This window comes from Streptopelia decaocto, assembly GCF_964273445.1.
Source record: "Streptopelia decaocto genome assembly, chromosome: 7".
NCBI lineage: Eukaryota > Metazoa > Chordata > Aves > Columbiformes > Columbidae > Streptopelia > Streptopelia decaocto.
The window spans coordinates 38715255-38725358 of NC_138661.1; positions in this window are offsets into that span (position 1 = coordinate 38715255).

Consider the following 10104-nt stretch of genomic DNA (forward strand, 5'->3'; position numbering starts at 1 on the left):
TATTGACTCCTCAGGCTGGAAGAGATAGCTGAGGTGAGTTATATTAGAAGTCCATACTGCCATGACTGCCAGAGGGGAAAAGCATTTGCAATCTGTCCTAAAACATGGATTTTTTTGTGCTTAAATTACTAAAAGGCAGCTTCAAAATTAACACAGGCAGTACTTATCCATATAGTTTACATTTAAGTTCTGGAATTCCTTGTCAAAAGGTGCTGTGTCTGCAAAAAATGTGCATGTGCTAGAAAAAAAAAATAGTTTCACACAGTAAAAATACATCAACGACTCTAAGTCTTCCTGGATGAAAAAAATTTAAATCTTTACATATGAGACCCTGGGCCACTAGATGCATAAGACAGAAGCTACCAGTTTACATGCAAGAACATCACTGTCTTCCCTGTTACTGGTAACAGGTGGAAAAAACATACTGGTCTAGATGCAGCTGTGCACTTAAGAACCATTATATCCTATGCTGTGAAGGCAAGGGACATAATTTTGATTAATTTAAAATTTTAATTTCATTTCTGGAATCTAACTGTTTTTCAGAGACAAATGTCTACTTTGCAACCTACCACCTACTGATTTAGTCAACTCCTGCTATTTCAAATTGAAAGGTCCATAGACACAGGTTTGGGGAGTTGGGGTTTTTTTTTGGTGTTTGGATTGATATGTGGGGGCTTTTGTTGTTGTTGTTTGTTTGTTGGGTTTTTGTTTGTGGCTTGGGGTGGTTTTGTTTGTTTTGTTTTTCTCCATGGTGAGGCAACTGGGGGTTTGATTATTTAGTAAAGTTTCTAAGGCCCTCGGATTTTCTTAAATGACACCGGCACTACCCTTCAGTATAGTCACTGTTTACATTACTCAGCCTACACCTATGGATTTCCAAGCACACACAGTACATATGCTTCCCCAAGGGGAAAAAAAAAAAAAAACAACAACAACAACAACAGAATCAGTATCAGGTCTACACATGATTGTAATGTTTATTTTATCTCTTAAGTCCTGCTTTCAGTTATTTACCCAATATAAGCTTTTTTAGCCTTCTGTCATGGTATACTCCTGCACGGTAGGCATTTCCCACATACAACTGTCAATAAGCAGATTCTTCCATACCTTGGTGAGTCTGCTCCACAGCACAATCTCTTTGGTTTGATTTCTATGTAGGTCAAAAAGAATTCCAAAACAAAATATAGATGACCCTTAAAATGTTTTTCCCTATTTCTTTCATCTCTTTTTTTTGTTGTTGTTGTTGGTTTGGTTTTGAGAAAGAAACTTGTCAAAACAGTTCATAAAATTTCTACCAAAAAGGATCCTCCTTCTTTCCACAGGGCTGTGACTGACAACTGCATGAATGGATGCAACTGTCTGTGGGAAAGTTGACTAAATACTTGTATTCCTCCTAGAAGAAATTTTTAGAGGACAATCTTCTGAAGTCAGAAGCACTTCTCTTCTGGACACAGCATAAATGCAGAGCTACACTGTATAAAGACATTCATCTGCGATTTTAATTTTATCCAGAACCTGTGGGAACAATTTTACTTCACTGACTTATCACCATACAACTCTCACTCTTTATGTTACTTCTCTCACAGATATTCTCCTAGGCGTTGACCTTATGCACACTTGGTGATCATCTGTATTTTCCTTTTCTTTCAGACTTGGCATTCTGAACAGAGGTGAGAAACTATGTTCAGTATTCAAGGTGAGGATGTGCTACCAGCTGACACAATTGTACTGTCTGTTAGCTTTAGGAAAGCAGGCATGTTTTATAAAGGAAACAAGTAAATGCTATTAGGCAACTTACACTGAATTGTCACCCAGGTAGGGAAAATAAAAAAACCACAAACCAAACATTTCACACCACACACAATTACACCTGCTGGGTAATTAATACAGCTTAAACCCCATGGTCTGCTAGCCTCTTAAAGCCTCTGGAAGCTCTTAACCATTTCATACAGAGTTCTGCCACCCTTCCTGATTTCCCACAAGGTTATAGTACAGAATTTGTATTATCCTACAGCCAGTTACTTTAGCTATTCTTCTTTCTTTGGGACCTGCAGAGCTTTCCAACTCCCAATTAGAAAGTGCTTTGCTCAGGAAAATGATAGCTCAACCAAGCCCATAAACGACCTTCTGTATCCTTCTTCCTCTTTTGATTTCCATCCAATTAAGCTGAGAGCCAGAGTTTTGTTGGTTGGGTTTGTTTTTTTTTTGAACTGCAAACTGATATATTACATCTTGTATGTGAAACAACTACTGTTCCAATTCCACAAAGCACACATGCAGTTTCAGTTGTCTTAAGACTCTTGAAGACCTTACAAAACACTGCTAACACTGCCCTATCTGCAGTTTTATTTTAGTGATTTATCTAACACGTCTTTTCAGAAACAGCTCATTGTTTCCATGTAAGTGTTGTATGTCTTGGTCTAAACTACCTTTTAATTTCTTTTTTTTCCACAGGTATACAGAAATGACAGATCATAAACTGTGTAGAAGGTTAGTTTTATTAGTTTGTAGATAGGGGACAGGTGCTGCAGTGTTATTCCCATGGGCAGACTTCTGCACTAGGCACATGTACTGAAGTCTTCAGGCTGATGTCTATCCTGACAATTACAAAATTACAATCAGAGTTCATTGTTCATGGCTTCTATTCAGTGCCCAGAACAGAAACAGTCTGAAAACCAGCTCCTAGAAGGGCTCCATGAAGCAGAGCATCTATGGAGCTGTCTGTGCAATGTGAACAGGCATTCCAGTGAATTGAAGGCAATATCAAGGTCAATCATAAATATCAGTATACACATGCAATTAGAATGACCAAAGGGTCAGCAGCCTAGGAACAAAATTTAAGACTGAGGCCACAATGAGGCATCTGGAAGCATCCAGCATATAAATAGTAATCAAGACATGAGTAGACAATACAAAGTATAATTATGAGACTAGGTATCTGTAGATTGACATCCTTAGCTTCCCTTCAAACCCTTCCCCCCGCCACTAAAGAACCCACACATACCCTCTACAAAATGTACTGATATGTGGAAACTGCTTTCCCATGGTAACCTTCCCTCCTCCCACTCTTCTCCCTTCAGGATGTGCTCCTGAAAGACCTCAAAAGAATCTTACACTTCACACCTCAATAACAGGAAACCTCCCACGTGAGTCTGCATACACTGGGCTGAGCTTCCTCCTCCTCCTGCCACATTCTCCTGAGAGAGGATTTAGAAGGAAGAATTCTTATCTCATAAAACTTTCAGTCCCTTTTCTTAAAAAAACAACAACCACCAAAAAAAAGTCACAACACTTGAAACAAGAAATTCTACCACACATCTTCAAAGCTGATGGAGTGGGGGAAGGGAAACTAAGCAAGTCACTCTTGCATCATTCAAACAGTACTTTCACAAAGGGTACATCTACAGCACAAAATGCATACAAGATCATCGAGGAAGCTCATGCTTCAAGACAGGACTGTATTCATTTATTGTGCATTTCTGAGAACCGCACTCACACTATCATAATGCTTCCTGCACACAAGTCAAACTGATTACTTTCCTTTGGATGTGAGCAGGTTATAGACTTTGAGAAATGAGGTGTTAGTAGCCCTGTGACACTGTCTTTAGCTAAGTTCCTATAAACTTCAAAGATAAAGTGTTGCTTTCTGAAAGCAAAACGCTGATTTCCAGATTGACATTTCTGGAGAAGTGTTTTTTCCTGCATTATCATTGGTCTCTACATCCATTCAAAGCCTTGTGTATTTAATGTATATTAAAAAAAAATCTCCTAAAAACATGATTTCTATGGTCTATGTCACCAATTTTTCTTCCACTGGGAAATCAACTGTCAGAGCCTTGACATCTGCAATTGATGCGTAAAAGCAAAACAGCTCACCTCTCTCTGTATAAAAGTACAACCTTACACTCAAAGCAGACAAGAGACAATATGAAGTAGCACATGAGATTTAGATTCCCAAAGAAAATACTTCCTTGGAGACACTGAACAGTTCTTTTCACTGGCAATTTTAAAATATGAACCTAGAAATCAGTCTTGTAACAGCAAGCACTTTCTGTATTAGAGACCCATAAGCCGAACAAATGAGTGTGAAGGAAAAATGAAAAAGCTGCCAACTGTCACTGCTCTAAAGACAACATTATCTATATCGTGGAGTTAACCTTCCAATGCAGATCCTAAGATTTCCCCCTGTGAAGAGGCAGGGCAGCATTATTCAACGCAGGCTTCTTCAAAGACCACACCACCAGGATATTCTACTCTACAACAGCTCTGCAAGGAATATAAGGTCCAGTTCCATGTTCCGGCAGTGTAAAGTCTCGTTACCATCCCTACCTGTCTGACAGATCATTTTACCATCTGTAGACACGACTTTTTAGCAAAAAGGATTTCACAAAAGTACTAAAATTATCAACAAAGGGGCTGCTGCAACATGGATCAGGAGTCTCCCTGCAACTGCTCCATTGAAGTCTAATAGGATTTGGGTTTTTTTTTGTTTTGTTTTGCTGCTAAACTGAGGAAGTGTGGACTGGATGATCACATAGCGAGGTTGACTGTGAACTGGCTGAAGGAAAGAACCCAGAGAGTTGTGGTCAATGGGGCAGAGTCCAGTTGGAGGCCTGTATCTAGTGGAGTGCCTCAAGAGTCAGTATTGGAACCAGTACTATTCAATATATTCATCAACTACTTGGATGAGGGACTAGAGTGTACTGCCAGTAAGTTTGCTGATGACACCAAGCTGGGAGGAGTGGCTGACACGCCAGAAGGCTGTGCTGCCATCCAGTGAGACCTGGACAGGCTGGAGAGTTGGGTGGGGAAAAATTTAATGAAATATAACAAGGGCAAGTGTAGAGTCTTGCATCTGGGCAGGAACAACGCCAGGTTCCAGTATAAGTTGTGGAACAACCCGTTAGAGAGCAGTGTAGGGGAAAGGGACCTGGGGGTCCTGGTGGACAGCAAGATGACCATGAGCCAGCACTGTGCCCTTGTGGCCAGGAAGGCCAACGGCATCCTAGGGTGTATTAGAAGGGGGGTGGTTAGTAGGTCCAGAGAGGTTCTCCTTCCCCTCTACTCTGCCCTGGTGAGACCACATCTAGAATATTGCGTCCAGTTCTGGGCCCCTCAGTTCCACAAGGACAGGGAACTGCTGGAGAGAGTCCAATACAGGCCAACAAAGATGCTGAAGGGAGTGGAGCATCTCCCTTATGAGGAAAAGTTGAGGGAGCTGGGTCTCTTTAGCTTGGAGAAGAGGAGACTGGGGGGTGACCTCATTAATGGTTATAAATATGTAAAGGGTGAGTGTCATGAGGATGAAGCCAGGCTCTTCTTGGTGACAACCAATGATAAGACAAGGGGCAATGGGTATAAACTGGAACACAAGAGGTTCCACTTAAATATGAGAAGAAACTTCTTCACAGTGAGGGTGACAGAACAGTGGAACAGGCTGCCTAGGGAGGTTGTGGAGTCTCCTTCTCTGAAGACATTCAAAACCTGCCTGGACGCCTTCCTGTGTAACCTCATCTAGGTGTTCCTGCTCTGGCAGGGGGATTGGACTAGATGATCTTTTGAGGTCCCTTCCAATCCCTAACATTCTGTGATTCTGTGATGTTGTTTGTTTTGTTTCCTCCAGTCAGCTCCAAGTGGCCAGCAGCAATGCAGTGGTGTGCAGACATTAAGGGAGCAAATGCAGCCCACTCATCTGTGCCTCCCATGGGGGAGAGCAGACGATGACAAGTGGAAGGACTCAGAGATGGATTTTTAACAGACTATCTCCTGGAATGCGCCAGCCTACCTAATGAGGCCTTGCTGTGGTTTAACCTCAGCTAGCAACTAGGACCATGCAAACATTTGCTCACCATCAGCCATACCACCCATGCCCAAAGTGGGATGGGGAGGAGAATAAAAATAAGTAAAATTTGTGGGCTGAGAAAAAGACAGTTGAATAGGACAGCAAAGGAAGATAAAATAATATAATAGAATACACAAAACAAGTGATACACATGCAATTCCTCACCACCCATGGCACAAATAACCTGTTTGTTCCTGAGAAAGGGTATTTGCCCCCCAGCCAACTCCAGTTTATATAGAGCGTGATGTCACATGGTATGGAACACCCCTTTGATCAGCTTGGGTCAGCTGTCCTGGCTGTGCCCCCTCCCAGCTTCTTGTGTACCTGGTAGAGCACAGGAAACCAAAAAAGTCCTTGACAACCCAGTAACAACTAAAACATCAGTGTATTATCAACGTTCTTCTCCTACAAAATCCAAAACACAACTACTAGAAAGAAAATTAACTCTATCCCAGATGCAACTAGGACACACTCATAACACCACAGCTCCATTTCTACCAATGCACAAACCAGGTAAATTGTTGGCATCCACTTACACCTGCATATTCTGCCCTCAGTTCTCTGATTATAATCGGGAGCCACAGAGTCCCTCCACAAGTGCCACCAAGTGTAACCTAAATATCTTCATTATTGCCTGTTAGTGAAAACGTCCTAAGCACCACAATTTTAAAATGGGACTTAATTCTGGTAAGTTTTACATGCAAATTGTTGAGACATTTTATTCCTTTTGATCCCACAGAAAAAAAAAAAAAAAAAAAAAGAGTAATTCATTAATCAGCAGACTATTCAGTAAATTATATCTGAACACTTCCATTAAGAACAGCAGTACTGAAGAAAAGACAAGTTTTGACCAGAATACTTCTTATTGCTAAGGATACTTGAAAGGAAGAGTCTCAGAGACATAGTCTCAGAGCACAATTTGGATTTATATCAACTGATAACTTAAACAACAAACAAACAAAAAAAACTTACACTAAAATACTAAGACCTGATTTATGCAGAACCTAACACAAAATTTCCAGGAGTTGCTTATTAGCATACAAGCATTCCTTGCCATATCAACAGTCAGAAGTACTAGATTTTTAAAAAGCTCTTAACTAATGCAATGATATAAACTATGAAATTTCAGTTTCATTTGCAGACTTTTCAGGCTTTTTCATGACATCCGACCTGCAGCATAGACAAAGCTGATACATCAGGAGAAAAAGGCTTCAATTTCTTATTTGGAGAAGTTTAACATCACTGCCCCTGGACCTTAGAGCTATAAATACAAATAAATACACTTCAAGTAGTGTTGCAAAGGGATTCGTTGATGTACTTCTGCTTTTTAAATTGATTTTTATAGGAATTCGATACCTGGAACAAAAGAGATCCAAAAGAAATACCCTACAGAGCCAAGAGACGGCGGGTTTGTGCCAGTGCAGTACTGCCCTCTCCTGGGGCGGATCAGGTCTGTTCCCCTATTTACGCCACCCAGCAGATCCTGAAGGCAGCTGCATCTCCAAGACCACCAGAACTGCTTTGGGAGCTCCAGATTTAAAACAAACAAAAAAAAACCCCAACAAACAAACAAACCAACCCAGAAAAAGCAAACCCACACACATACAGAATAAACGCATCAAGTTACTGATCATTATACGAACTGTGATAATTCATCACCTTAACTCCTTAAATGCTGCAGCAGCTTATTCCTTCCTCTGTAACCTGGTGCAGGCGAACCCAGAAGCAATTTTTGGCATCAACAGCAGAGCTGGCCTTCGGGACAGCAGAATATTCTGAGAACTAAGACAGAAAGTCAAAGAGCAACTTTCACATTCAAAACCACCTAAAAGCTTTGACACTATTATTGCAGGACAACTGTAGCTCATCATGCAAAGAGTAAGCATGCAAAGTTAAATAGGCTTTTAATGCAATTGCTTTGATTTCAGTGGCATTAGAACAAGGACAAATTTTACTGTGAAAAATCCTCCTATGAAAATCCTGCTTCTGACCACCTTGGACAAGCCCAGGGTAATTCACAGGCCCAGGTACACCTTCCATTTACCCAAGCTTAATGAGTTGCCTTGTGTCAGCTACACTTCAGCTGGCAGAATGCAGAGTTTTAGTCCTCAACAAGCATGAGGTAAAATACACAGATTAAGCCTCAGCACAAAAAGAGTTTAAGCAAACTAATTTTAGGTTTTGGATGTGACCGCTAAGAATGAACACAGGTTCAGGTACTGCAATTCAGCTGAAAAGCAACTCACTAAACTGCAACAATCCTAAGCCTATGTACAAATCATAAATTCTAATGTTATTCACTAAGTCTGGTCTTTACAGAATGTTTTAATGAAATTTACAGTTGTATTTTAAATTGAACTAACAAAGTAAATATAGCCTGAACATATGTATTTAATGAACTACACAGGTATAAATCCAGTCCCTAAAGTTAAATAAGTAGAAAAACAGAGCAAATGAAGGACATGACTTGATAGCAGAGTGCATTCTGCAGGTCAGCATGGCCTTCACCAGTCCAAGAACCGGCCTGAAAAGAGCAGCATTCAATTGTGACCAGCCCAGGCACACAGCCAGTTCCACAAACCAGACTGAAAACAACTGATTGCATCGCAGTTCTCAAACTGAAACTCCCCCATCCCATCCAACCGTAAGCTTAATGGAAGTTAACATTGCTCATGGAATCATAGAATTGTTTAGGTTGGAAAAGACGTACATGCGTGCGTTCCCCATGGAAAGCGTTCACAAAGGAAGCAAGAATGACTAAAGCTGGAAGTTGTCATCTGCAATACTTGAGTAAATTGGCATTCTTTAGCCACTCTTTAATCTAGAGAAAAAGAATGAAGTGGGACAGCATTAACAATTTTCAAATATGTAATATGACTGTAGAAAGTAAGGCAATACAATAATAAATAAGGTAAAGTAGATAAGTAAAAGTAAGGTAAACAATAATCAATTGTTTTCTGTATCCACAGAAGGCAGAAGCAATAGCAGTAATGGTTTTAAATTGCAGCAATATGCTTTCAGGTAACACATCAGAAAATCTTTCAGCGAGAGATAGAATAAAATAATCAGAATAAACCAAACCAAAAGGCTTTAAGAAGAGTTTAGACAAACAATTGCTATGGAACACAGTAGGGGTGGGGTATGTATTTTATTTACACATTTGTATATTTTATTTAAATACATGCATATATACATGGAAAAACATCAGCTTCTGAAATATCTTCCAGTCTATTCTAGTCTACGAATTTCCATAATGAGTATATGCAATACAACTGAGAAAACAAACCATTTAACACACTACTTCCCCAATGGTAATTTTATTTCTGTGGAGTCAAATCCGCAGCTTACAAACAGCATATTGGTTACCGAACCTGAAATATTGCTCACTGGCATCAGAAATTAAAATGATGAAGCAAAGCCAATGAAAGAATCAGAGTATAATATTACTTGTAAAATATTAGACATTCTGAATTACTAACCATGAGCCAGCAAACAACAGGAAAAAAACATTGCCTAGAATCCTGTCCATATGTACATCCGCATCAAATTTACATAGAGATTATCAAGTACCAATACCATATATATCATTTGGAATCCAGTCTACAACAGTGACAGTATTAACAATTTAAACAGTTCACAGAAAGGGCTGCTGATGCAGTTTTCTATAGGCAGTTAGTTCTACTGTTCTTCTGTTACCATATTAAAATTCAAAATTATCTTGTGGAAGCTAAAGATCTGTATCACTAAATCACAGAGAGAAACAGGCCTAATCAATGAAAAATGGCTTAGAATAAGATCATGCTTTTTGTCTGCCTCGTAAAGAAACAGAAATAAAGCTCACAAACTATACAAACTGCAGGTGAATTATCCAGCTGTTCATATCCCTAAAGGCATACTTTCCTGGGCTATTTTTAAGTCTACGCATTTTGACCTTATAACACAGACCAAGTGAGTGTGAAACAGAATAACAGAATATAACCCCCAAATTACTCTTCTGCCAAGTGTATGGAGCAAACTTGTGCAAATCTAAACATTCAAATGAACAAATAAAAATTCACTGCCTATTTTCCCATTTTTTTAAATTTAAAAATATTAAAGTGACAACAATAAAAAACACCAACAACAACCCAAACCTAACTTTTTGGAAGGAAAAAAGCTGAAACTTTGTTTTTTCACATTTTTTGTGAACTATTGCTCATGTTTTGCCATAACCTCCATCATCCATTAGGGGAATAAACATTTTTACCATACTGGTTTTAATT